The 26,917-nt window shown below is 46.9% G+C and overlaps 1 protein-coding gene across 1 annotated transcript in view; it reads right to left on the reverse strand.

The window, feature by feature from the left end:
• The window catches only part of LOC147737284 (uncharacterized), a 1,685,245-nt gene that overhangs the window by 1,339,523 nt on the left and 318,805 nt on the right, over nucleotides 1-26,917 (reverse strand). The gene's annotated exons all lie outside the window — the stretch shown is intronic.

Below are 26,917 nucleotides of genomic sequence, written 5' to 3' on the forward strand. Positions count from 1 at the left end.
ACAGTTCAAGTACAGGGCCTCACTTGGTTGCTGCTGTGGAAAAGTATTTATAGCTTCACTTCAGTTGAGCATCTTCCAGACACTGATGTAAAGGACTTAAGAGTATTTACAGAAAGGTGACAACTGGAAGTGGCAGTCTGTATTTCAATGAATATATCTGCATTTCAATGAATATATCTGTATTTCAATGAATATATCTGTATTTCAAAGAACATATCTGTATTTCAATGAATATATCTGTATTTCAAAGAACATATCTGTATTTCAATGAATATATCTGTATTTCAAAGAACATATCTGTATTTCAATGAATATATCTGTATTTTAAATAATATATCTGCATTTAAATGAATATATCGGTATTTTAATGAATATATGATTATTTCGGTCAGTTTTGCAATTAAACTGGGCAGCTTATTTATTCTTTTAAATAATTTATTTGCAGTTTTTCAAATCCACAACGTGCTAGATAGCAAAGTAAATAGAGGTAAATCCCATGGAGTTTTATACACCAGACTTGTGACAATGAGGCATAGGTCATGTGCCAAAGCGACACTTGAAGGAACAGCTTATTTATAATTTTCCTGTGTCTGTGGCGTATTCCTTATATTTAATACAGTTTTATATCCTCGAACAAGACTGAATTGTAGGTTCTAATTAGGTTTTGAGTTTCTGGTTTAAGAGCACAACTGTCTCCTAAAATATTAAGATGGGGGGAGGAGCCAAGATGGCGATCGGGACGGACGCGTAGGCTCCCGGCTCCGTGAACCTCCGAGCCCCGCACGACTATCCTGCTCACCATCCTGCATTTGTGCCTCATTTTGAAGTTTGGGAATTTGCGCTGAAACTGATAGGCGATCCCGGGCTCCCTGCCGGCTCCATTGCCGGAGAAATTGCGACGACGTTCAGCGGCCTGAAAGACTTTGCAACCGGGGCATCTGCAGCATAACATGGCCGGACACTAAGACAACAACAGCGGCCATCTCCACCGGCGCGGTGTCGGGCTGCTGGGGCCCACTGTCCATCCGCCCGATTTTCACCACAGATGTCCTGATTGCCAAGCAACGCGGCTGTGGAGTACACCCGAAGTGGTGACCTGGTGCAACCGTTGTATTTATGTGGAACGCAGACGGTGGGCGCCTTGACACGATTCGGGATTCGGCCCGGTTTTCGCGGGCAGTTCCCAAATTTTGGGCTGGCGTGGGAATAGAGTGACGAAGAACACTGCAGGACACTGCTCCTTAGGCGATCTGCCTACACTGTCCCTGCGACTCGGATAGTGGCCGCACTGTGTTGGACCCGCCTATGGCCGATTCCCTGTCCCCCATCTGTGACGGAAACTCCGAGGGGCCGCCGAGAAGTGATGGAGGCTGCCATCCTGACTATCGATGCACAGCAAAAGGGGGAATGTGCACAGCCAAATGGTGCCGCGGTATGGGAGAAAGGGCCTGCGTTTTCTTGTGGCGACATCCTTGCTGCTATTGGTGCCTTTCGATCTGCCTGGGATCACGGCGTCCGTGAGCTGGGGAGGAAGCTGGATGGTGTTACGTTCATGCTGGGGCACTTACGGTCGGGCGACCCCCTGGCACACGAGGATCCCTCCCAGCCTGTCTCCGATGAGGGTGCTGTGGCCGCCCTTTTGTGCGGGGGGGGGCAGTGATGCCATTGGACTATGCTGTGAATTGTCGACAACTAGCCGGGGATTTGGACTATTCTGATGGTTCTCTTTCGCAGCAGATGATGGTGGCTTCGCACTCTGTAACATTATTGATGTCCCCTGTTTTTTCACGGCAACGACTGGATCCTGTCCCCGCTTCTTCCACCCCTGTCTTTCCATCCTTGATGTGGGGTACGTGTTCTGAGACTGCACTGGGGAAGATGGCCGTATTTTCGGATGACTCTGTTGATGGCCCGCGGCATCCATTTTGTACGCTCATGTCGCTCTCTGGCCTCGCTTGGACACTTGGTTTCTTTGTGTCAGTGGATGAGGGGATTACTTGGCAGACATGCCTCCGGGGACTAGCGAAGACTGGTCAAGGATAAGCAGTATTCTTAAATGTTGACATTTAGGTGGCTGGCAGAGGTGGGGGGAACGCGCTCTTCAGATATGTTTATTAGTGCAGTCTGTTGCTAATTCTCCCCTTTACTGTTTGATCCGCTTGATTAACGTGGTGCATTGCATATCTTGGGGAGGAGTGAATCTTACGGGTCGGGGTGACCGGGAGCCAGTACGAATGGCCCTCCTCCAGTTTTATATATAAAACTTTCTTTTTCTCTTTTCTGACACTAAATTTTGGGTACTCTCATGGGCGACAGGCACGCTGCTTGGGGGGGGGGGGGGTCTAGGCCGTGGCCTCTGCAGGGGTGCAGGGTGGGGGGTTGGGGGAGGGGTTTTTTCTTGGTGTTTTTTTTTTTTATTTCAGTTTCCATGGGCCTCTATCTGTCTCTTCCCTTCTCCTTTTCTTCCTCTTTTTTCTCCTTTTTTTGGGTCAGCATGATGGTTAGACATCGCGCCTTTTGCGCTTTTGATAGCTGGTTTTTCCTTTCTTTGTAGTCATTCCTACAGTAGCCTCACGTCTATGGGGTGGGCGATGACTAGCCCAAAATTGAATGCGTGCTCTACATCCTGATGAGTGTATTTCAGCTCGGACACCAAGTTTATGTTCTCCCGTCCTGTGATACATTGTTGCGTGCATTGCTCACCCTAGGTCCTCGGTAGATTGCATTATGTCTGATCCTTTTATTTTCATAATATTTACAAATAACCTTACCTAATCCTGTAACTCAGTGGTCGCGTCAAACTGAAGTCCTATTTTGGTAAAACTGTCGTATCTCGTGCTGGGGGGACTGCTGAGTTGCTTTATTGCTAATGGTTGTGCTATAAATTGCTGTCGAGGCCGGCCAGGTGGTTGTAGGCCCGTATATGTATGCTATCGATGCACAATAAAGGTTTTCAAAAATTAAAAAAAAAAATATATATATATATTAAGATAGTGGTCTCTTCCAGGCTTTGGCGTTTTGTTTACAGTAACCATTATCCTCTCTCAACAAAGATTCACTGACAAAAAATAAAGCAATATATCTTTGAAACAATTAATTCCTAAGATAGGGCAACCAAGTATGAACCAGAAATTTCTCACACAGTTTGCATTGTATCATAAAAATGAGTGGGTATTACTGGTCTGAGGAACAGGGGAGGGGCATTTCACTACTCTAAAATATTCTACTTCTTCACATAGGCCCCTATATCATAGTACGCTCGTCATTAATACACCGCTGATTAGTGAGTGCGTCAACTCTTTGTAGCATTGTCATGCAAGCAGCCTTGAGTGCCTCGACAGCGACATTAATTCAGACGTGCATATATCCGAGCCCTCAAGCCTCACTCATCACGAGTGACACTCACACATTTGGAGGTCGTGCTAAGGTCTCACTCAAACTTGGCCCATTCTTCCAAACTATGGGGATTAACTAGAACTTCACACATGACTATTCGGCACAGAGCAGACCCTCTGTCCCACATTTTGGTGCAAAACCTTCTTCATATTTCACCATGAGTACTGCACACAGTTCAGTAGAATGTTAAATTGAATGTCTATTTTAGTGAGACTTGGTTGTCAATCGTATCACTTTACATTTGTTCTCATCATGTCTATAAATTCAGTAATGTTTCTTCCTTTGGTACTGTCAAAGTCAAATGTCAAGAGACAACACTCCCTGTGTCTTTGTTTAATACCTCATTTCTCTATTGATTTTTCATATACAATGAGCATATTACAGGGATTGAAGTTTATCGATTCAGCAGAGTCCAAGATACTGTGTAAACTAGAACTTGTGAGAAGACATTGATAACCGGAAAAACAATAAATAACATAACCCGTCCAGATAGAGGTGATGTAGCCCAGAAGATCCTGCAGATTATCAGGGAAGGAGGAAAAAGGGGAACACGAGAGGAAGGGACGTGGGAACAGGAGAGAAAAGTCAGGGTGCCAGGCACCATGGTCACCCCCCAAAAAGCCAACTCCCACTACGAAGGCCGTAGCCAGAAAACTCTTACCATGGTGTGTTAAATCCTGGAATATTGACATTTTGTGAAGCAAGGTCAGACGGGCCATTAATTGCGGTGCCAGCCCTAGGTTGGTCATCAAGGTATCCCAAATGGAGCCGTAGAAGCACAAACTGTTATACAGTCCGCAGGAAATGCAAAATGTCACAGGCAACTGCGCCACACCGTCTGCACTTCCAGCATGTGGAATAGTCTGCCGTATGTGCTTTATAGACACACTCCAACGTCCAGTGCCAGTGGTGTAGGGACTTGAAATAACTGAATTTCAACCTGACCTCCTGGAGGAAACTGCTGTGGTCTTTCCAAAGGTCATGCCCGTCCTGCTCAGACAGTAAGAGGCACAGCCTCTGCTCCCACAAACAGCATAAAGTTTGGGCAGTGGTGCTCGAATAAAGGCTGTCCACAGCAGTAACATACAATCCCACCATCGTGTCCTTGAATCCTTTCCACATCAGGATATAATGCAACATTGGGTCAGTCTCTAGAACGTAAGGGGGAGCACCTAGAATGTGTCGCAGGCTCTGCATGAGCTGTCGGTACCGTCAGTGACGCGATTGTGGCAGCCCATAATCACGCATGAGAGTAGCAAAGGGAGCCAACTCACTGTCCCCTACTATATTGTCCACAGAGCATATCCATCTGGTCCTCCACTGTGTAAGGAGAGTTAAGATCATACTTGGCCCCAAGCAGCTCCTTGAGAAGAGCAGGTATCAGCAGTGCGTTATACGTCTGAGCCAGGAGAAGCATGAGGTCAGTCAACCAACACTGTTATGCCTCACAGTGGCACTTATAGGCAGCCAAATCATTCATCAAATTGCCTCTCAGAGGCCTTCCTGCCCTCCCACAGCACCTGTGCAGAGGAGATGGACCCAGCGGTCTCCTCCAAGTACTGGCTCAGATATTGGCACCACCTGTGCTTGTCTTCAGGAGCCTTATACCGTGCTGTATACATACGCCAATGGGCCTGAAGGGTTTGCAACAGTCGAAGATTATGGTCGAGTTGCCGAAGATCATGATCAGAGGTACTGTTTGTGAGGATAAAGACGTAAACGTTTACAATGGACGCAGGAGGTGAAAGTATTGTCCGCGTCCCTCAGGTGCGTCAATCACCATGGATCCATCAAGGCATGATCATCAATAATGTTAGAGAGGATCAACCGGTCTCGGGGCTGCCTGGTCGTATGGTTTCTGGACTTGTCAAGGTGCCATATTCCAGCACCCCCCTCATGAATACCCTGGCTGTCCAAAGGAGAGCAGGAGTTTGGTCAGCCGCCGAGGCATAGATAAAGCCCACACACAAAGACTCATTGAGAATCTGAACCTTGGCAAAAATATATTTGCCCACGGGGGTCCCACCATGTCCGCAGTGTGGAAACCCCCAGGGATTTGTGAAATAAGATGTCCAACCCACTCTCCCCATGTTCCAAAGGAGTAGATGGGTGTGTAAGGGCAGTCTGGATCCCGCTGGCACGTAGTACCGTACTCATCCAATCCCTTCTGAATGTATCATGTTCACTAGGTGACAGGTGTGTGTCCTGGAGCAATGCTACATCAAGGCGGTGCATCTACTGAAATGAGAGGATTTTCTGTCTCTTGATTAAATAGGTCAGGATGTTGACATTAAGGAGCATATTTACAAGGTAGTGGTGGAGCACGGCGTTGGCCTCCTTGGTTTAACGCCACGCTCTCCACTTCTGAAATGCAGGACTACACCATATTTACAAGAATACGGTGCATCCCAGCATTTCTCCCTGTGCTGGTGCTGAATTTAGCTGCCTAGCGCCAATGCAGCATCACCGTACTGAAATGCAAAGTCACACATTTTTATGGCTTCCTGAGCTGTCAAGTGCTGGAGCGCTGCTATAATAATTAGAAGTCAAACTGAGCAAAGCTGGCAGCGCACATTTAGAGGTTCTGGTTTAGCTACATTCAGGCATGTTATGTATGTTGTTATGTTAAGTTAATTTCTATAGCGCATGACTCACCCGAGGGCATCTCAGCGCATGCCTAGAAATTTGGCCCGAGGACTGAAAGTCAGAACAGAGTTAGAACAGGAATGCTTTTAGTTGTTTCCTAAAGGTGCTGTAAATGGAAATTTTGTTTAGGGACAGCAGTAGTTTATTGCAGTATCTTGGGGCCAGATACGAAAAAGCTTTTCCACCAATCTGACTCAAACGTATACGAGGAACCTGTAGAAGGCCTAGAGTACTGGATCTGAGATTTCTGTTCGGTGTTTGAAAGGTGAGTTTCTTTTGTAGATAGTTAGGGCCTCTGCCATTCAGCGCATTGTAAGTGAGACAACAGATTTTGAAATAGGTCTCTTCCTTATAGGTAACCAATGCAGCTCTATCAGCAAGGGAGCAGAAGGGGAGCCAGCAAGGCGGTTCAGTAACATTCTGGCCGCCGTGTTCTGAATCACTTGTAATTTAGTAAGCAGGGTCTCTCCCACTTCCGCCAACAGAGTATTACCATAGTCTAATTGGCTGATGACCAGGCTTGAACTAAGGTTCTGCGGTGATTAGTGGGCAAGTAGGGAAGAATTTTGCAGAGTAAACGCATTCTATAGTAGCAGGAGCTAGTAGTGGCAGCAATGTGGTCTTTCATGGTTAATGACTGATCTAATTTTAGGCCTAGATTTTTAATACATGTTTTAGGTACAGGAGCTGGTCCCAATTGTGAGGGCCACCATTCATCAGACCAGCGAGCTGAGGCTTTCCCCGTTAGCATGACCTCGGATTGGAGGCAGTCCTGTGTCATCCAGCTAGAGATTACAAGCATTCCGCGGGAGAACCGCAATTTCTCTGCTTCTATCTTTGGGCCAATAGTAAATATAAGCTGAGTATCATCAGCATATGAAATTATCTCAAAACCTAGCTGTTCTACACATTTTTCTAACAGATATGGCCCTAGCATGATAGTTTGCGTTCTGTCTGACAAAGTTCTGCAACCACTTCAAGGCTGCCCCTTGAATGCCACAGGAAGGTAGTCTCTCCGCGAGCACTAAATGTGAGACGGTATCAAAAGCCGCGGAGAGATCTAGAAGGATCAGTATCCTCCAATGTCTATTTTCTGTCTGAGCGAGTCAGTTACAGCTAGCGTGGCAGTCTCGGTACTGAAGCCCGGTTGAAACCCGGATTGTGATTGATCCAGAATTTCGTTGGACTCCAGGCATAGACTTGGTTGTTTGTTAATTATACTTTCCAGCAGCTTGCCCAATAAGGGTACCAAAGAAATAGGGCGGTAGTTGCTTAGTTCTCGGGGATCCGCAGTTGGTTTCTTCAATATTGGACGTACGAATGCTTCCCTCCATGTTATTGGAATGGTACCTGATTGTATTGAATAATTATTGATATTTAGAATTGCTGGCACGCAACGAGTGGCTAATAGGGCCACTGTCTTTGGAGGACAAAGATCTTGGGGTGAGCCAGATTTTGAGAAGGAGAGAGCATTGAAAACGTCCTCAAGCGTGGTTAACTCGAAACAATCTAAGGTGCTAGCTGCCATTTTTTCTAAGCCCTCTGTTCTAGTAGAGGCTTCAAGGTCTTGAGAGGTGATCGATGAAAAGTTAGCATAAATATCAATTATCTTTTCTTGAAAATAGATTGCTAACGAATTACAAAAATCTTGGGTTTCCATAGGCAATTGTCTACAGACATGAAGAGATATGAAGTCTTTTACTATATTAAAAAGGGCCTTTGGGACGTTACTGGCACGTTCAATTTGGTTAATCATAAATAGACGTCTGGCTGATTTTAAATTCAGATTACAGCTAGACAAGAATTGTTTAAACCGTAGTTTGTTTTGTGGGTCTTTACTAACTCGCCAAAGTCTCTCCAATCTCTTGCATATGGATTTTTCAATCTTTAGCTCTGAAGTGCACCAGGGGGCTGATGGTGGACATTGGGGAGAATCCAAAACTGTCACAAAGGCGGTATTAAATTCTTCCAACGTCGTAGGAGCATCCTTATCCTTCTTTGGTGATTCCAGGTGAAAATCCTCATTAAAGGCTTCTACGGAAAGATTTTGCCAAGGTCATGCGCCACTTGTTTTTTCCCTGAACTTAAGTCTGAGCTCTTAAGGCATGGCTGTTGGATAGAGAACCTAATCATTGAATGATCGGTCCAAGTGAGAGAGTCTGGGAGGTTACAGGTTAGATCGGGAGTACTCATAGTACGGCCCGCGGGCCTGTGGCGGCCCGGCAAGCCTTTCCTGGCGGCCCTCGGACCCCCGAGACATCAGACTTGTGTTTTACGTTTTTTTTTAATTGTCTGCAGCAGCGCGAGAGACTCTGCTGCTCTGTGGGAGCTGCCGGTCAGGCGATCCTAGCAATGGCCAGAGTAAAGCTGCAGGGGCCTAAAAGAGGTGAAATACAAAGGCCACATTAACATGCAAATGGTCTTTTAAAGACCTATTAAGTGCTCGGGTGCGGCTCTGAGTGTGTGTGCGCCCTGGATGACACACAGGGTGAAGGTGAGATGACAGAGGGTGACAGAGGGAGTGGGAGGGAAAGGGAGGAGGAGGGGGACGGAGATGGAGTGAGTGAGTGAGTGGGAGGGAGTGAGTGAGTGGGAGGGAGTGAGTGGGAGGGAGTGAGTGAGAGGGAGTGAGTGAGTGAGAGGGAATGAAAGTGAGTGAGAGGAGGGAGAGGGAGGGAGTGAGAGGGAGTGAGAGGGAAGGAGAGGGAAGGAGTGAGTGAGAGGGAGGGAGTGAATGGGAGGAGTGAGTGAGTGAGAGGGAGGAGTGAGTGAGTGGGAGGGAGTGAGAGGGAGGGAGTGAGAGGGAGGGAGTGAGCGAGAGGGAGTGGGAGGGAGGGAGAGGGAGGAAGTGAGAGGGAGTGAGTGAGAGGGAAGGAGTGAGATAGGGAGTGAGTGAGTGAGAGGGAGGAGTGAGTGGGAGGAGTGAGTGAGTGAGAGGGAGGGAGTGAGAGGGAGGGAGTGAGAGGGAGGGAGTGAGAGGGAAGGAGTGAGAGGGAGTGAGGGAGTGAGTGAGAGTGAGTGAGTGAGAGGGAGGAGTGAGTGGGAGGGAGGGAGTGAGTGAGAGGGATGGAGTGTGTGTGTGAGAGGGAGTGAGTGTGTGAGAGGGAGTGAGTGTGTGAGAGGGAGTTAGTGAGTGAGAGGGAGTTAGTGAGTGAGAGGGAGTGAGTGAGAGGGAGGGAGTGAGTGAGTGAGAGGGAGTGAGAGGGAGGGAGTGAGAGGGAAGGAGTGAGAGGGAGGGAGTGAGTGAGAGGGAGTGAGTGAGTGGGAGGGAGTGAGTGAGTGGGAGGGAGGGAGGGAGGGAGTGGGAGGGAGGGAGTGAGTGGGAGGGAGGGAGTGAGAGGGATGGAGTGTGTGAGTGAGAGGGAGGGAGTGTGTGAGTGAGAGGGAGTGAGTGTGTGAGAGGGAGGGAGTGAGTGAGTGAGAGGGAGTTAGTGAGTGAGAGGGAGTTAGTGAGTGGGAGTGAGTGAGAGGGAGTGGGAGGGAGGGAGTGGGAGTGAGGGAGGGAGTGAGTGAGTGAGAGGGAGGCATCGATAGGGAGTGAGTGGGAGTGAGTGAGAGGGAGGGAGTGAGTGAGAGGGAGGGAGTGAGTGAGAGGGAGAGAGTGGGAGGGAGTGAGAGGGAGTGAGTGAGTGAGTGGGAGGGAGTGAGAGGGAGGGAGAGGGAGTGAGATGGACAGGGAGGGAGAGGGAGGGAGGTGGAGAGGGAGGGAGAGGGAGAGGGAGAGGGAGGGAGAGGGAGGGAGAGGGAGAGGGAGGGGGAGGGAGACGGAAAGGGAGGGAGACGGAGAGGGAGTGAGATGGAGGGAAAGGGAGGGAGACTGATGGGGAATGGCATGGAGGGAACGGGAGGGAGACTGATGGGGAGTGAGATGGAGGGAGACTGATGGGGAGTGAGATGGAGGGAAAGGGAGGGAGACTGATGGGGAGTGAGATGGAGGGAAAGGGAGGGAGACTGATGGGGAGTGAGATGAATGGAAAGGGAGGGAGACTGATGGGGAGTGAGATGAATGGAAAGGGAGGGAAATGGAGGGAGAGGGAGAGAAAGGGAAAGGGAGGGAAATGGAGGGAGAAGGAGCGAAAGGGAGGGAGACGGAGAGGGAGTGAGAGGGAGGAAAAGGGAGGGAGACGGAGAGGGAGCGAAGGGGAGGGAGACGGAGAGGGAGTGAGAGGGAGGGAGGGGGAGGGAAAGGGAGAGAAAGGGAGGGAGATGGAGAGGGAGGGAGATGGAGGGAGAGGGAAGGAAAGGAAGGGAAATGGAGGAAGAGGGAGGGAAAGGGAGTGAGACTGAGAGTGAAAGGGATTGAGACTGAGAGTGAGAGGGAGGGAGACGGAGAGGGAGGGAGAGTGAGGGAGGGAGGGAGTGAGAGAGAGGGAGTGAGACAGTCAGAGTGAGACAGAGGAAGACAGGAGAGAGGGAGGGAGAGAGGGAGAGAGAGCTAGAGAGCGGGAGAGAGAGCTATAGAGAGGGAGGGAGACTGAGAGAGAAAGAGAGAGAGAGATGTGTGTATGCCGGGATGGCTCAGTGGACGAAGGCGTCCGCTGCAGGGATCTGTGATCAACCTCATGGTCAGTTTTATGTTGTTGCTCTAGCCCCGCCCCTCCCCCACTGACCCCGCCCCCACCGATGCGGCCCTCGGACACAAACCAAACTGTAAATTTGGCCCCCGAGAGAAAGTTTGTGAGTACCCATGGGTTAGATGATCAATATTAGAAAAGATTAGGCGTAGCGAGTGGCCAGCTGGATGAGTTGGGCCTGTAACTCAATTCAATTATCCTTTATTCGGCACTTAAAAAGACACCATAAAAGTACAAGAGCAATTACATTTTAAATTTTTTTAAAAAAAATAAGAAACACATTAAAAATAACATTTAAGAAATAATTTTAAAAAGACAAAAGTCATTACATTCATTTTAAAGGGATTTCCGAAGTTAAGTCTCTGATTATGGAGCATTACAGTCATTCGATTCTCTTGTGTTCCTTAGCCTCATTGCCACCTTGATGAAGCTTACTATACAAAACAATGTATGAGCATCAGAAGCTTCTTGTAAAAACATTAAAGCTGTTTTTGCATGTCTGAATTTGGCTTCTTTCAGAATCCCTACTAAAAACTTACGTCTGGGGACAGAATAAAAATGGCATAGTAGCACAAAGTGAAGGGTATCCTGCGGAGACCTACCGTCGCAGCCGCAGGTACCCTTCAACTCCAATGATGTGGTAAATCCAGAGGGAACAGAAAGTAGGTGATGTAACATATTAAATCTGAAACGAGTCATGTAAAATCTATCCTGTGCGTTATAGTGCACGGCGAGGTATGGTTCCATTCCAAATGTCTTTTTCAGTGAGCAATAGGTTAAAACTGTGGATTTACGTTTTTCGACAACAGCCCTATTAGCAAGTGACCAATCGGTAAAAAGTTTTTTGACCATTGATTTGTTCTGGATATTCAAAGCTTCCGGGTCAGTAAAAAAGTTTTTGCAGCCAATTGCCTCCAAGGAATCTTTTACATAATTCAACCAAGGGATATGACCCCCTCTGTCGAGGTTCAGGCAGTCTTTTAAAAATTGCCTCGTGAGTCCCGCTTGGGGGGTTCGTCCAGATTTTAATCCAGGTCAAAAGTGGTCTGATCTTAATTCGATCTTCTATGTAGGGCTCTCCCAGTTCTTCATGTATAATAAAAGATGGGGTACTCTGTGGCACTTTCAAGATTCTTTTAAAGAATTTGTTTTCCTCCACCTGAAGCTGGTGCAAATGTTTATTTGTGAAACCCCACACTTCAGATCCATGAGTTGCTTTAGCGCAGCAAATTGACCTATACAGGTTGAGCACTTGCTCCGGTGACCATTTTCCAAGTCTTCTCCCATAGCCCATTATAGCCCCTGATGATGCCACCAGTTTCGCTGCATGTTTTTCCATCAGGGGATTGAAGTTTAAATGTTCATCAAATAACACGCCTAAATAGGAAAAAGACTTGACCTGGCCGATTTTGTTAGAGCCTATCTTATATACAAATTTCCTATTTGCTCTACCTCCCGCTATCATAATGTAGGATTTATCCAGGTTAGCGGATAAATCGAGTGTGGCCATAAAGTTGACAAATCCATCTATCAGCTTCTGGAGCCCCAGCGGTGTTCTGGCTAGCAACACCGCGTCGTCCGCGTAAAGCAATACGGGCACCGCGCGGTGTGCTATTTGGGGGGAATCCACACTCAGTTTGGCTCGTTCTTTGTCCAGATTATTAATATATAACAAAAATAAAAATGGAGCTAAAATACAGCCCTGACGTACTCCGCTCGTGCATGGAAATTGATCCGTCTTGCTTCCCTCTTGGTTATAACGGACCGTTGCCGAGGTGTTCCAGTGTAGAGCCTTCAGGGTGTTAACTAACTTTTGTTCCACTCCTATATTTATCATTAATGCCCACAGTTTTTCTCTGTTTACGCGGTCGAAGGCCGCAGAGAGGTCCATAAACCCCATGTAAATGGCTCCTTTTCTGGCAATGGTATACTTGGCGGTCAAAATATATAAATTCAAACACTGGTCAGTAGTGGATCTGCCTTCCCTGAATCCATATTGTATTTCTGTGAGAATTTGATTTTCCACTGCCCATTCTTGCAGACAATTTAGAATAACACGGCCCAACACCTTGGCCGTCACGTCGATTAAGGATATAGGGCGGTAACATTGCGGGTCATCCTGATTCCCTTTTTTATAAATTGGAACAATAGTTGCTGATGACCAAGAACGTGGCAGTCCTGCCACAATTGCCTCGTGCAAGACCCTCGTGAGAATTGGAGCCCACAACTCTATGTTACTCAAATAAAGATCAGGGGGTATACCGTCAGGGCCTGGTGCTTTATTTTTAGTTAACCCTGATATAGCCGATTCCACTTCTGACATGGAAAAATCTAATCGTGTGGTCAAGTTTAGTCTCTGGTCTTCGTCCTGAGGTGGTTGCCCTGTGAACTTGTATAGACTCTGGAAGTGAGTATGCCATTGTTCAGGTAAGATTGTATTTAATAATTTGGGACCGCCAGGTTCCTGGAAGCACGGTGTATTTATAACTTTCCAGAACCCAGCCATATATCTTCTTTCAGCCGCCTCCCTTAAATCCTCCCAGGCTTGTGTTTCTAAACTGTCTTCACGGGATTTTAGGGCCTTTTATATTTTGTTCTGCAGTAGGCTATTTTCGAGTTGTCCCTAGGGCGCTGCTTAAGGCTATGTTTAAGGTCTTTCTGTGCCATAATACAATCTTGGTCGAACCAACGAGATATAGGTATATTTTTCCCTCCCTTGGATGTCTTTAATAGACCTTCTACAAGACATGCTATTTCCTCGAATGCGCTAACCACAATCCCTCCCTCCATGCTTTGATCGAGGCATACGTTTATAGCATTAAGCCCTGCTGACATTAGGCATTTATAAAATCTAACTCCGTCTATTTTAGCCCACTTGAGCCTCCTTCCCTGATCCACCGCCCTTTCTGTTATATCTGTTTTACATGGTGGTTTATTACAATTTAGACCTTTTAGTTCAATGACCAAAGGATTGTAGTCACTAAAGATACTAATTTCGATGGCCATGCTAGTGGAGTACCGGGTTCTTATGGACCCGGCGGTGCCAGGGAACACACCTGAAAACTCCGAGTTCTTCCTGTTTCAGACCACAGAGACACGAGTCTTCTAGGTGAAGTCAAAGATAGTATTTATTGGCTGCAACCAGTAACAGGTATCCTAGAAGTACAACAGCATGTAGGTTCTCAGGTGACTGCTCAACTTACAAAGCCAGTCTTCGTCTTTTATACAAAATAATAAGCTTCAGGCACAAATTCCGTATTTTACAGTTTGACCATATAAATATTTCACTACAAAGGAAAAGCAGAGTCATGATGACAAGCACATATTTTAGTTTGTCCAGCCTGTAATTGATTACCCGGCAAGACCCAGTATTTTCATTAGATATCGGCGGATGCCCAATAAAATCGGGCACCTCCTCCTTGTAAAGCAAGTCATAAAGCAAGAAACAGAGACAGGTGTGTGTAAGATTAGGCATGGCTTGTGTGCGATGAAAGGTTTATGATATGTTGTGTCTTGATACAAATCTAGCTCGGCCACTGGGAAAGGACCTGGCCGAACAGGTTTGGCTTCGGGCAGTGGAGTCAGCTTGCCCAGGTCACAGAGGAGTCAGCTAAGGTGTACGTGTCCTTCGGACCAGGTTTTGGTCTTCAGTCGTTTGGCTATGTGAGGGCAATCACAAAATGGATGCCGTTCACAAAATGGAACCCGAGGGTTCGGAACGGAAATGCTGATTTCAGGGGGATTTCGTCACTCGATTGTGACGGAAATGCTTGGGCATAGTATACTCGATATTTCCGGTCTGCTGATACGAAAATCGTCTTGATGCGATGAAGTTTATAACACGGGTCCAGAAATTCAGTACCACAGACCCTCCTTTTGCCCTTACATAGGCAAAACAACCAATACTCATGCTAATCTGAGTCTAGGTCTATGTTCACAAAGTCATTGAGATGTTGCTGTAGCATCATCCTATTACTTAGCTCGTCTCTTGATACAGGTTTCCTTACACATGATGTAGCACAGAGGCCACATATTGCAGGAGCACACTGTACACACAGACAGAACAGGAAAAGAATGGCTAAGATCATCCCAATGACTATCAGAATCTTCCATCCCCAGGCCGATATCAGTTCCCAGAACCACCCCACCAGTGACCAGTCTCCTTTATCCACATGAATTGATTCAGAGATTTTATGTAGTTTGGAGATGGCCTGGTATACTGTCGGAGCGTTATCTGGGATAAAAATGCAGCAACTTGACTGGATCACTTTACATACCCCACCTCGGTCTGCAAGTATGACGTCTAATGCGACCCTGTTCTGAAGAGTCATAAGGCGGTCCGACTGGAGCTCCGCAGTCAAGTTACTAAGGGCATCGGTAGTTTCAACTATCGCAGATTCAACTACCCTCGTCAATTGGAGAATATTCCTGCTGTTCACCATAGGCCCCCAAAACGGCAGAAAACCTTTTACGAAGTCACCAAACTCTTGACCCGTAGTGTCGTCTTTATTCACGACACTCCTAACTGTCCTTGTCCTATGGTAATCTGCCGCGGCCGTGTAGGTGGGAGGCAACAGGAACGAGATAAAACATGTGCCCGAGAAGTCAGGGGGCAACCATGTATATGCTCTATCGTGGCAGATGAAGTAGGTACCCTTAGTTGCTAAGAATGGAGGAGAGGTCTGGGACAAAAAGACATAAGTTTCAGTACAGACACTCTTCCCTAACTGAGCTCCGGGGTTCTTGCCATTTCCCTGCAGACATAGGTGACCCTGATGGTGTACGATCCAGATCGGGGAGGATTTCTTTGCTAGCATGTTTTCACTCAAGGCAACTGTATACCCCGATGTGTTCCTTCTACTGTAAGCCTTCAATTCATCTCTGGGAATCGTTCTATATATGTCGATATTTCTGCTCATATTTGTGATTCCCACCACTAATGCCTTGTTGCTTGAGTTACTTCTCGTGGAACGTGGTGGATATGGTTCGATGGCAAATAGGAGCATCGTTTGAAATGCCCATAAAGAATCATAGTAGCTGAATGGCAAAACAAAATATGGGATACCCTTATCTGTTGTATGTGGCATAAGTCCACACACCCAACAATTAGTCGTGTTCATTATCAACTGGTGTTGGTGCAAGAGCTGAACGAATGAATTATTTACAAACTCCAACCTTCTGGCAGACTCGTGTTCGGGCAGAGGGTGAAAAGAATGCGGGGAACAAGAGGAGGAGGTGTGGGCTGTGTAGTGTGTGCAAATGACACTCGAAAAGTGAATAAAGCATAGCCTGTCAAAAACTTTATTATACTACACAACATAAAAATGCATATTATCAAAAATCGTGTTTTTGCCATCACTGTGCATATTCTGGTCTCAAAGTTCATTGACTTGGCAAGTCTCTCCGTCTTGAAAACTCCATCCTCTAGAATTGCTGCCCGCGGCGGTAGGGTGTTCTATTCTAAGGAATGCTTCTGTCAGTCCAGGGCAACTCCCTTAGACCAACCAAAACCGTTGACCTAACGTCTTCGGCTGCACCCCCAAGACTTGGGCAACCGCGACCCTAGCAGCAGAACCCGGATGGCGGTTCGAAAAACAAAAATAAGCAAGTTTCTCAGAGGGGAGAGAGAGCTGCAAGTTAAAAAAAGAATTGTTTTATTTGTCCATAGTCATAGTTCTTGGCCTCAAATCGTAATGTGTTCTTCCAGGCGTTGTTTGGTCCTGGAACAACAGTTCAGGCTCTGTAGTGTTCAATCGCATTGACGGTGGCACAGATCCTTGCAGAATGTCATCACTCTCGCGTGCAGAGTTTGTTCCTTTTACTTGCGCATCACTAAAGAGCAGGAAACGAGGCAAGCTTTCAGTCTCAGAGTCAGCAATCACCTCCCGAACCCAGCGGTCGTGTGGCAAGGGCAACGGAACCCGTTTACAATGGGCGCCGTGCACCCAGTTCTTCTTGCCGTGCACTCGGACTGCGGAGCGGGTTGCTAACAGCACTTGGTGGGGTCCTGTCCAGCGAGGCTGCTTGTTCTTTGTTCGCTGGAAGTTGCGCACCAGGACCCAGGTGCCAGGTTCAATAGTGTGGCCTGGATCGTCAGAGGCTGGCGGTAGGGAACTGTGAACCTGTTGATGTAAAACACGCAATTTAGCTGTCAATTCGTACAAATAATCAAGCAGTACAAGATGTTCTACCTCACTGAGTTTGGTGGGCCTTGGCACTCCCCATATGTTGGCCGGACGGCCGAACACGATCTCATACGGACTAAGTCCCATTTGCGAGTGTGCAGTCATTCTTGTTGATAGGAGTGCCAAGGGTAGAGCGTCAGGCCATTTAAGACCGGTGCTCGCTTGGATTTTGGCCAGTTTTAATTTCAGGGTGCCGTTATAGCATTCTACTAATCCAGCTGATTGGGGGTGATTTGCAGCGTGGAACTTTTGATTAATGCCTAGCCCTTCACATACTCTCTTCATCACTCGTCCCACAAATTCACTCCCATTATCACTCCAGACCATTCTCGGCATTCCAAACCTGGGGAAGAATTCTTTGACAAGGGTTTTAGCCTTCGATAAGGCACTATTGTCTTTCAATGGGTAAGCTTCTATCCATCTTGAAAAGGCACAAACAATAACGAGTACGTATTTCAGGTTGTTGCACCTCTCCATGTGGATGAAATCTAGCTGCAAAACCTCGAACGGGTACGTAGGAGGAGCAAAATGACCAGCTGGAGTTGGGGTTCCCCTACCAGGATTGTGTTTCAGACACACCATACAGTTCTTGACTATATTCTCTGCATATTTAGGGATTCTAGGGTTCTGCAATACTGGAGCCAATAACTTGCAAATCCCTTTCACACTGATGTGTGCCATTCCATGCGCCATTGTAACCACTGCAGGCACGTACGCATTGGGTAGCAACCAACGCTGATGTTCCGACAATTCAATCCAACAACCATTCGCATCCATTTTACCCGTTCTTTCTCTCCACACTTTCTGTTCTTTCTCTGTGGCTTCATTTTGAATGGATTTCACACTTTCAATCGTATCTTCGCACATTCCTCTATCCGGAACCCATCTCGCTGGACCCGCAACATACATTCGACTCATCACATCCCTTGCAGTTTCTTTCGCGACTTCATCCGCAAACGCATTTCCATGACCAACATCATTCGTGACCTTTTTGTGTGCGCAGCATTTCACAATCGCAACTTGTAGCGGCAAGGTCAGTGACTCAAGGAGCTCATTCACCAACTGACCATGTTGGATCTTAGTACTATGCGAAGTCAGGAACCCACGTTCATGCCACAATCGTCCAAAACTGTGAGCCACACCAAAGGCATATTGACTGTGAGTGTACACATTCACTCGTTTCCCTTTTGCCAACACGCACGCTCTCGTAAGTGCAATCAATTCTGATGCTTGTGCTGAGTTGTGTGGGATGCGTGCAGTTTCAACAATCGTGCGTAAAGTCGTAACAGCATATGCCGCAGTAGTATCACCATTCGGTAACTTGAAGCATGAACCATCAACCCACAAACTACCATCACATTCTGCAAGAGGAGTGTCCCTAAGGTCTACTCTCCCTTTTGTTTCTTCTTCTGTCCTAAAGAAACAGTCGTGTTGCTCTTCAACATCTCCTGACTCGACTAGGGTCGGCAACAACGTAGCTGGGTTCAGAGTATTGCACCTCTTAATGTGCACATGACTCGCTAGGAGAGTTAGCTCGTAACCTGACAAACGAGCACTAGTTAAGTGCTGTGTCTTGGTCCTGTTTAACAAAATGTCCACTGCGTGTGGGACCATTACCACTAGCTCGTTATTCATTACTAGGCCAGCAGACTGTCGAATAGAAATGGCTGCTGCTGCTGCTGCTCTCAGACAACTCGGCAATGCTCTAGCTACCGGGTCCAAAGTCGATGAGAAATACGTGCTTGGACGCTGCTTGTCCCCAAAGACCTGTGTCAATACTGATAAAGCACATCCCTCTCTCTCGTGGACATACAACGTAAAAGGCTTACTGTGGTCGGGGGTACCCAACACAGGAGCCGAACACAATGCACCACGCAATTCGGAAAAACTTGTCTGGCAATCTTCGGACCACGGAATGGGATTCGGTGTATCTTTACAAGTTAATGCCACCAAAGGTTTGGCCAACAGTGAGAAATTCGGTATCCACTGCCTACAATATGATGTAATGCCCAAGAAAGCACGCACTTCTCTCTGTGTCTTTGGCACACTCCATTTCGCAATTGCCTGAATCCTTTCTGGGGTCAGTTTCCTTCCCTCCTTCGGTAAGAGGTAACCTAAGTAGGTCACTTCTTGTCGGCAATATTGTAATTTAGACAGAGACACTTTGTGATGAAATTCAGACAAATGACACAACAATGACAACGTAGTCTCTTTACAAATCTCCTCAGTATTTGCAGGTACAAGCAAATCGTCGACGTACTGAACAAGGGAAGCGCCATCAGGTAAAACAATCGTGTCAAGCTGTGTTTTCAAAGCCTGACTATATATTGATGGACTTTCGCAGTAGCCTTGAGGAGCGCGCTTGAAGCGGAAACTTCGACCTCCTAAACTGAAGCCAAAAATATCTCTGCTGTCCTCAGCAATCGGGATGCTGAAGAAAGCATTCTTCAAGTCAATCACTGAGCACCAGGTAGCTGAAGCTGGAATCATTGTCAATAAGGCAGTGATGTCGGGGACAACTGGAAACTGTGGCACAACGATCTTATTCACCTCCCGAAGATCAATCACGAACCTATAGACAGGTGGCTGGGAAGGATCAGTACGCTTCAAGACAGGCAGAACAGGACTATTAAAAACGTTGCCTCTTGTTTCCTCAATTACATCTTTTTCAATCAGATCCTAAATTATCGCTAACAACGCCTTTTCGCCTTCGCTAGAAATCCGGTACTGGGGAATGTGCGGTATTTTAACATTGGCTTTCAACGTCACAACGTACGGCTGAATTTCCAAAAGGCCTACATCGTTAGGGCCAGTGGCCCAAAGAGTATCCGGAAGAGATGATAATTTGTCTGGAATTTTATCCTTTGACAAATACATTGGAGAAACCACTTTCTTACCCAATGTGAGCTGTACTCCCGAAGGAGAACAATACAATGTCGCGTACAACCTTTTCAACAAATCCAATCCTAGCAAGTTCTCACCACAACCGGTCGTAAGAATAAGGGGTGCTTCGAATTCACAAGGACCAACAGAAAGAGACATAGGACTAGAAATCGGGTTCCTAACCGGGGCGCCAGAAAAACCTACTGAAACATTCACTTCGCCAGACAAAGGTGCGCCAGGGAGTTTTGAGTGCATAATAGAACTCTTTGTAGCACCAGTATCCAACAGAAAAGGCTCTGACACGCCTGATGTAATCACCTCAACATAAGGTCCATTCTGATCTACTGGAACTGAAACAACTCCCTCTCTTTGTCTATGGCTGTCCTAGCAATCATTATTTTCCATACCTTCGTCTTCTGCATAGTAGTCGTTGGCATAGTATTGAGTCGTCCTACTGGACGCGTTACCTTGCTGATCGAAGCTATTCATGGAGTTTTGTGGCGGAAACGGACGTGTGTTCTGAGGAAAGTTTGCACATCCTCTACCTCTAGTGATCGGTTGAACACCTCGCCCTTTTTCACCAGAACCACCATTCATGCGTTGCAATAAAACAGGGCAGTTATTCTTATAATGACCCTCTTCTTTGCAATACGCGCACTGATTGGGACCATAAGGTAAACGTTGTTGGGAAAACTAGTTTCTTTGCGAGTTTCCCGAATACTGCCGAGGCTGCTGATAATCACGCTGACTACTAGTGCCGGGTGGATAGGCTTGCTGTAGAAGCACTTTAGTTTTTAATTCTTTAGTCTTTTTATCCGCTTTTTCTAACTCATCTTTGCGCCTATTTTCATAGTACTGGGCTGTAGCTAAAATCTGCGCTGACGTTGAGACAGCCCAAGCACTCTCAGAATCCTTCAACTTAGCACACAACTCTGGAAGCAAATTATGTACGAATTTGTCGACGAACAATCTCTGGCCACCATCGGTAGCCATATCCTGGCCGCTATGATCTACGAAAGTCTCCTCAAACCGCGTGAAAAAGTCAGACACCATTTCATCTTTCTTCTTCTTACAAGCAGACAACTTATCCAAATTGATACGTAATTCAGGCATAAAAGTCTTCATGTACGCAATAATCTTACCAGGAAGCTCTGTGATCAAATCATCGGGCTTGGCGCCGCCTATTTGTCCGTTATCAGCGTTTCTAAGATTAACCCATGTGTCACCTAACTCAACCGCATGATCTGTGTGACGAATCTTACTCCAAATAGGTTGTGGAACAACGTTGCCAAACAACATGTCGATATCTGCCAAATTCATAATGCATGACCCCACAGTCTGAGTCAACTGTTTATAGTACCCTGCTGGATTTTTGCGCGGATCAGGCAAAGACTGTTTAATGGCTAAAACTTCAGCACGTTTCCAGGGCACATGTACCCAGACACGCTGAAAGTGTGCTGGCACAGGTAGAATTCCAGCGTTAGCATTGGCCTGAACGGCTTCTTTCCACACCGAGGGACCTTGCGCATCGGATACTGTTGCGCCTTTTTCCTACCTGGTGCATCATGCTCAGACAATGATCGAGAAGTTGCCCCTTTACTCCGATACGACAACAATGTCTCAATCGCTCTTTCAACATCGGGACCTACGATCATGCCTTCTGCGAAATCGAACCGTACACGGCACAACTCAGGCGGACTGCATTCCAGATCGTTTCCCCCCAAATCTTCCCAGAGATAAACACACATTTGCTCAAAAACATATCTTTGCTTCGGTGCTTCTCACTGACGGAAGACTTTCATGACAGACTGTACATCATACTTCACAGTATCGAGAACCCATTTACGCGCTAACCGATCTAGTAATTCTCTTTCTCGACGGTCGGGCAGTTGACTCCGCAACTGTCTTTGTTCCATATTAGGGGTCGTGTTAGGCGACCCGAAGAAGGGTGAGAGAATGTTAGCGACAGTGTTAGCCCTTCTCTGTCGAACAGACGGAGAAGCTGATGAGAGAACAGTAGGAGAATCAGGTTGAGGCAAGGCTGGAGCAAAGGAAATAGCAGAGGAAGTGGTAGGGAAAATAGTCGGGATAGTAGGCAAAGTTGTGGAAATGGGCGGGCCTTGAGGGGGCCCCACTAGAGGAGTGGAAACCAGTGGAAAAGAGGCTGGCGGTTGTGGAAGAACTGGGGTCTGTGCGGCGGGGCGTGGTATAACAAAGCGTTGCGGAGGTGCAGTAGCATTCTGTGCATAGGGGGGTGGTGAACTCAATAAGTGGGACATTAAAGGGTCCTTTTCAGGGTCTTTCTTTGTTTCCTGTCCCTTATGCGGTAAAACTGGGTAGCACTTATCCACCGCTAACTTCTTTATCCTGGACATTTGTTCGCTCTCCTGCTCTTCCTCATTATCCCTAAACGCAACAGCCGCTTGTACCATTGACATGCCTCGTTTATTTTTCTTTGCTAATTTCATTTCTTTCTGTTTGGCTTCCTTTCGCCATAGGCGGAAAGAGTCAAACATTGCCGGCCGGGCTTTCTTTTTAAACAGTTTGACCTCTAAGTTGTCTAGAATTTCCGTATCAAAGCTACCATATTGGGGCCATTTTAAAACACCATCCTTCCTGGTATATCGGACCCATACTTCGTTATAGGCGATGGGACCTACGCCATGTTTCACGTATAATTCATAAGTTGGAGTTCCAATCGGAGGAACCGGACACGAGTCCTCCAATCGGGAATCCCTATCACAACCAAGACAAAACAAATTTCCAAATCTGCTAAAACCCGGCATCTTCGCTCTCTAGTCTAGCTTCAAACTTCGAAGGATTATCGAATACGATAGTCTCGCGAATACGCGAATCCTTCGGTTTTCGCACTTGCAAGTTCCAATACAAAATAATCCCGAAGGATACCAAGAACTAAGAATCAAACTAAAGACTGGGAGACGCTCCACTTATACTTAACTGAGGTATCGATGACGTCACCAGAAGACTCGTCTATCGTTTCGCTCTACCAATCATCAAGGGTCCAAAACAGGGCGATAGTCAGGGCAGCAGTCCTTCATAGCCGTCGGGACGCGGGGAACCTCGCAGCAAAGACCTTCGGAACCACGTCAACATACAGGGGTCGCTGAAGTGGCTGGCCGTCCTCCGTAATTTTCACACAAAGCTCCTCACGAACCTCTGGCTTGGACCGGTACCGGTGATACCGCCCCACATTGGGCGCCAACTGGAGTACCGGGTTCTTATGAACCCGGCAGTGCCAGGGAACACACCTGAAAACTCCGAGTTCTTCCTGTTTCAGACCACAGAAACACGAGTCTTCTAGGTGAAGTCAAAGATAGTATTTATTGGCTGCAACCAGTAACAGGTATCCTAGAAGTACAACAGCATAAAGGTTCTCAGGAGACTGCTCAACTTACAAAGCCAGTCTTCGTCTTTTATACAAAATAATAAGCTTCAGGCACAAATTCCGTATTTTACAGTTTGACCATATAAATATTTCACTACAAAGGAAAAGCAGAGTCATGATGACAAGCACATATTTTAGTTTGTCCAGCCTGTAATTGATTACCCGGCAAGACCCAGTATTTTCATCAGATATTGGCGGACCCCCAATAAAATCAGGCACCTCCTCCTCGTAAAGCAAGTCATAAAGCAAGAAACAGAGACAGGTGTGTGTAAGATTAGGCATGGCTTGTGTGCGATGAAAGGTTTATGATATAATGTGTCTTGATACGAATCTAGCTCGGCCACTGGGAAAGGACCTGGCCGAACAGGTTTGGCTTCGGGCAGTGGAGTCAGCTTGCCCAGGTCACAGAGGAGTCAGCTAAGGTGTACGTGTCCTTCGGACCAGATTTTGGCCTTCAGTCGTTTGGCTATGTGAGGGCAATCACAAAATGGATGCGGTTCACAAAATGGAACCCGAGGGTTCGGAACGGAAATGCTGATTTCAGGGGGATTTCGTCACTCGATCGTGACGGAAATGCTTGGGCATAGTATACTCGACATTTCGGGTCTGCTGATACGAAAATCGTCTTGATGCAATGAGGTTTATAACACGGGTCCAGAATTTCAGTACCACACTAGAAGTCCTTTTTTTGAGTGTGGGCGAAACCATAACAAAATCTATATAAGAGTGGCAGCCTCTGCCCTTAAACGTTGGGTTGGGATCTCCATTAGCACCTAACTCTATCAGGTCCATTGTATGGACCAGATTATGTCTTTTTGTAACCTTCTCTAATTCCCATCCCTCTATGGAATGTGCAAAGTGTGGACCTTTTAATACCGTGCACCGCGACCAATCCTTATTTAGTGGTCTCAAGTTCTCACAAAGGTGGCAATTAAAATCCCTCATGAGTAATATACTGGGTATGCTTTTTGTTTTATTAGATGACATCTGACCATCTAGTCTCGAGTCCAATTCTTTTACTACATTTCTTCTGCCGTTTGTGCCCACTGCGTTACACCAGTTTATCACTAGGATATTGATCCCCTTGGCGCGGAAACCTATCGCCTGCATATTTAGTGAGTCCCAGTTGTAATTGGACCAAACCCCTTGTATACGGAGGTCTACATATATAAGTAGTCCTCCAATCGCTCTCCCCGATGATGCTCTTACGGCGGGAACTGGGAAACATTTATACCCCTCCATACTATACTGATTAGGGTCGGCTACCCAAGTCTCCTGCAGGCATATAATTTGAAAATTATTAATGTACTCTCGCCATTCCTGGGAGTCGTATTTGGCCGCCAGGCCTGCGATGTTCCATGATATAATTCTGATGCTATCCTGACTGACCCCCGTTGTTGCTCCTACCAATTCGCTTAATGGACAAGATTTCCTAACTTCCCCAGCTATTGTAATATTAGTGTTTGGTGCAGATATGTTTTCTATATTCATATTCATCCTTGCCAGTGTATCTATCATTTTTGGTTTTTTGTGCTCTATCACCCTTAGTTGTTCTGGGGAATTCCTTTTATTGACCCCCCTCCTGCCGCTTTCTTCTAAGGTGGTGGGGGTTATATTTCCTGTCCCTGGAAGCCCTTACCCAATTGTGCTCCTATCCGTTTGTGTTATATTAATTTCTTCCCGTACGAGTCAGCCCACCTCGTCCAAAACACAAAATCTATTCCAGTGTGCGTAATGTGATGTAACTGGGTCATAGATGGGTGTACCCTGCCACGGTGTTTGCCATTGTTGTGTTCTGAACTGGGGATCAAATTGGTAGACCCTACTCGTAGGAACCCTGTTTGTCTGCCTGGGTCTTTGTGGCATAATTGGGTAAAAGTATGATAAGTGCAGCGGGTAGATTTGTGTGTTTGTTCCACTCTGCGGGGCATTACATATATAATTTACTGCAGCGGTATCTCTAAAATTAATCGTTATACTGTCCCCTGCCAACCTTTTTATTCCTCTACCTATCCACTCCCCTCTTCTTACAGCAAGTATTTCGCTGGAAATGTTTGGGGGTAGAGGTCTATTTGCCTTCAGCCATTGCACACATTTATTTTTTAACTCAAAGTATGATTCGCTTTTTCCCTCCTTTAGGGGGGGGACTCCTGTCAATACAACGACAAAAGGCAAGGCTTCTGGGGGCAGATTAATTGTCTGGAAGCGAGCCGATCTTGTTTTTTCATATGTATCCTTAGGCAGTATATTTTTGGCTGTTGTGGTACTCTCCTTTGTGTTAGGGCCTGGTGTATTATTTGAAGCTAGAGGATTCCCCTTTCCCTGATTTGTATGTACTTGGGGGATGGTCGAAGTAGTAATGTTCGAGGGAATGGGCGCTTTGTTGTTTTTTATGGTAGAGATTTGCGTACCTTTCTTGAGATTGCTTATAGAGGGGTTAACAACTGGTGCTGCCTTATCCTTCTCTATGTTATTAGTAGTTCCCCTTTCTTGTCCAGCCTGGGATGGAGTTCCCTTTGGTGCCACAGGCTTAGAGGTTCCTACCCCCCTGTTGTTAGTTATTGATATTAATCTGTCGATCTTTGACATCAGGGGTTTGATATGAGTTATGATAGTTTCTTCTAGATCCGCTTTTAGATCTGCTACCATGTTTGCCACCCAACATGGTATCCCTGGTGTAGTATTAGTTATTGGAGCCACTAGATTATGATTTGTTGTGTAATTTCTCCCTTTTTTAAAATTATTTGCTTGAGTTTCTTTAGGCCTTTTCGGGTATGTGTTACTTGAACTTGCCTTTTCTGAAACAGGCACTGGACTTGAGTTTATCTGGGTGTTCTCTGTGCCCCTGGGGATTTCTGTGGGTGCCTGTGCACAGGGGAGCTCTGCGTAAGAGGAAGTGAGACAAAAGCTTATATCCGGGGCGTCTGTTGTAACAACTGAGAAGTCATCACCTAAATCTTGAATAGTTATGGTCGGTGGTAACGAAAGCCTCCTTTCGGTGTTAAATATTGCCGTGGCTACTACCTCTATAGTTTGTTGTAGCATCTTGTCTATCGCAGTTAGTGTAGGCAAGGGCTGGGGCGTATTAGCCTTCTGTCTGGTGTTAGAGCGTAGCGTGGGCATCCTAGCACTTTTAACGACCTTCCTCATGCTTTTAAGGTGTATGCGTATAAAATATAAAAAGTTCTAACAGAGCAGTCAATAGTAGTGCATAATGAACAAGAAACAATAGTCACAATGGTCTTTATGGTACCTGTCGGTGTCTTGGTTGGCTGTCCACGCAGGGGGCAATTGGGCAGGAGTAAGAGGGGTGGCCTAGCCCAGCCTCCTCTGGCCTCTGAGGGCCGTAGAGGGCCCGCCCTTTGCCCTGGGCTTCGCCCGGCTCCGCCCGCGTGCGTGTCCGCGACGCTGTGGGAGCTTCCGATGTTTTAAGCACCTCCGGGCGTGGTGTGGCGGGAGTGGGCGTCGCTGACCGCCAGGCTTGCTGGGAACTGTAGTTTCCCCCCTCAACGCCGTTCGGTGTCACAGGCTAGGCGGCGGAGGAAACAAACAGTGTCAGGGGCCCAGAAGTAGCGCTGCCAGCTGGTGTAGGGCAGGTCAGCTAAGCCCCTTGCAGGTTTAAAGATTGCCCCCGCTCCTCCGTGGGAGCTTCCGATGTTTTAAGCGCCTCCGGGTGCGGTGCGGCGGGAGTGGGCGTCGCTGGCCGCTAGGCTTGCTGGGAACTGTAGTTTCCCCCTCAACGCCATTCGGTGTCACAGGCTAGGCGGCGGAGGAAACAAACAGTGTCAGGGGCCCAGAAGTAGCGCTGTCAGCTGGTGTAGGGCAGG

The sequence above is a fragment of the Lissotriton vulgaris genome, chromosome 1_1, assembly GCF_964263255.1.
Source record: "Lissotriton vulgaris chromosome 1_1, aLisVul1.2, whole genome shotgun sequence".
NCBI classification, from domain to species: Eukaryota; Metazoa; Chordata; class Amphibia; order Caudata; family Salamandridae; genus Lissotriton; species Lissotriton vulgaris.